This window comes from Otolemur garnettii, unplaced genomic scaffold (genome assembly GCF_000181295.1).
Source record: "Otolemur garnettii isolate 467f Iridium unplaced genomic scaffold, OtoGar3 scaffold00117, whole genome shotgun sequence".
NCBI classification, from domain to species: Eukaryota; Metazoa; Chordata; class Mammalia; order Primates; family Galagidae; genus Otolemur; species Otolemur garnettii.
The window spans coordinates 3,085,575-3,088,294 of NW_003852512.1; the positions used below are offsets into that span (position 1 = coordinate 3,085,575).

Here is a 2,720-nt window from a genome sequence, read left to right on the forward strand (position 1 = left end):
AAAAAAAAAAAAAGAAAGAAATTCAATGTTGTAAATTTATGTACAACCAGTGATGCTCATGAAGTTATTCATTAACCACATCAGAGAATATTAAATACCTAAAATCATAACTAAGAGATATGATGTGGTATATATTATAAAACATAGCATGTGAACCTAGAGGAAATGTCTTCATTTCTAAAATATGAGTAGAAAATTTATTTTTATCAAACACAACAGTGATATTTAAAGACTGGACATTGAATTGATCAATCTTTGATCTCTCAGTTAAGCTCTAAGTGTGTAAATGGAGAATAAGTTAGAAATGCAAATAGAAATCTTATTTCATTCACTCAGCAAACATTTATTGAGCATATTCTATTTGGCAAGCACTGAGGCATTCCATTTATGTGAAGTACCTAAAATAGGCGAACTCACAGAGAATAGAATGATGGTTGCCAGAGACTGGGAGGAAGGGCAAGTGAGAATTGTTTAACGAATATAAAGTTTCCGTTTTGCAAGATGAAAAAGTCCTAAAGATCTGTTGTACACAATGTGAATATACTTAACACTACGCTTACAAAACGTTAAGATGGGGGCGGTGCCTGTGACTCAGTGAGCAGGGCGCTGGTCCCAGCCAAACTGCAACAAAAAAATAGCCAGGTGTTGTGGCGGGCTCCTGTAGTCCCAGCTACTCAGGAGGCTGAGCTAAGAGAATCACCTAAGCCCAAGAGCTGGAGGTTGCTGTGAGCTACGACACCACAGCACTCTACCGAGGGTAACAAAATGAGATTCTGTCTCTAAAATAAAAAAGTTAAGATGGTAAGTTTTATATTATGTAGGGGGTTTTTTGTCTGTTTTTTGGTAGAGACAGAGTCTCATTTTATCGCCTTTGGTAGAGTGCCATGGTGTCATACTGCTCACAGCAACCTCCAACTTCTTGGCTTAGGTGATTCTCTTGCCTCAGCCTCCCGAGTAGCTGGGACTACAGACGCCCACCACAACGCCCAGATATTTATTTTTTGGTTGTTGCAGCTTGGCAGGGGCCAGGTTTGAACCTGCCACCCTTGTTAGATGGGGCCGGTGCCCTACTCATTGAGCCACAGGTGCCACCCCTATATTATGTGTTTTCATCACAATAAAAAATGAAAATTATGTAAGAAGTGAGTAACTGTGGAAAGCAATTTGACAGTTCCTCAAAAAGTTAAACACAGAATTACCGTATGACCTCGCAACTTCATTCCTATGGTCTCAAGAGAACTAAGTATATAGGACATATATCTGCACAAAATAGGTATAAAAATGTTCAAAGCAGCATTATTCATAATAGTCAAAAAGTATAAACTGAGGGGCAGTGCCTGTGGCTCAAAGGGGTAGGGTACTGGCCCCATATGCCGGAGGTGGCGGGTTCAAACCCAGCCCCAGCCAAAAAAAAAACTGCAAAAAAAAAAAAAGAAATTTAAATAGAACTTCTAAAAATAAAAATGCAATAATTTATTTAAAAAAAAAAAAAGCAGTGCCTGTGGCGCAAAGGAGTAGGGCACCGGTCCCATATGCTAAAGGTGGCAGGTTCAAACCTCACCCTGGGCCAAAAACTGCAAAAAAAAAAAAAGTATAAACTAAGGAATAAACAAATTTGGTATATCCATACAGCCTTATAATGGAACAGAGTACTGATACATGCTACAGCAGGGATGAACCTTGAAAATATGCTAAACAAAAGAAGTCACAAAAGGAGCACATATTGTATCATTCCACTTACAGGAAACATATAGAGCAGACAAATCCAAGAAATAAGAAAGTAGACCAGTGGTTGCCAAGAGCTGAGGGGTACAGGATTAGGACTAACAGCTAATAAGTACAGGATTTATTTTTGAGGTAATAAGAAATGCATTGGATGGAATTGAGTGTGATGGTTGTACAACGTAGCAAGTACTAAAAAACACTGTGGTGAAATTTATATGAATTTGTTATTATATGAATTATATGAATTATGTCTCAATTTTTAAAAGTGAATGGGAAAAAAAGTTAGGAACAAAGGGAGTAATACCAGCAAATACTGAATTAAGTAAATACTGATTATTTACTTAATCAGTAGAAAGTCACTAAAGGCCTTCAGATATGCATTTGTGAAAGATTCCTCTAGGGCTGTGTTAAAGATGGATGGAAAAGGGCAGGGGTGGATTAGATCATTTATTGCAATGGTACAGGTAAGAGATGGTAGTAACTTAGACTTGAATGGTGGTAGAGATGGGCATGAAGAGAAGTGGATTTGAGAGAAGTTTCAGAAATAGAACCTATTAGGTTCGCTAACATATCAGATGTAGGAGATGAAGAAAAAAGGGGAGTATTAAGGATGACTGCTAGGTTTTTAGCTTGACTTACTGGTAGAGGAAATAATGTTTATTTGTAGGGAGCCAGCTCCCACATGATCTGTGAGTGTCCCCAATGCTCGGCGGTGATGAGGGAATGAGGAAAATAAAGAAAGAGAAGAGAAACAGAGTAGAATTTATAGAGTGGGCCCAGGAGGTCAACACCCTTCGCCCTTCATGTGAGAGACAGTGAAGACCTTGAACTCTGGATGCACTCGGTTTTTATTACTTCTCTTGATTAGTTGGGTATTTGCGGCAACAACAACATACATCATCCCTGTGGTTTCTCCTGCCCTAATTCTGATTACCCACTCAATAACCCTTTAGCTACTTTTATAACTTTTACTTCTTTTCTTTTTTTTTTTTTTT

General features: G+C 38.2%; 1 protein-coding gene across 3 annotated transcripts in view; it reads right to left on the bottom strand.

The window, feature by feature from the left end:
- The window catches only part of ATP11C (ATPase phospholipid transporting 11C), a 209,340-nt gene that overhangs the window by 193,274 nt on the left and 13,346 nt on the right, over positions 1-2,720 (bottom strand). The gene's annotated exons all lie outside the window — the stretch shown is intronic.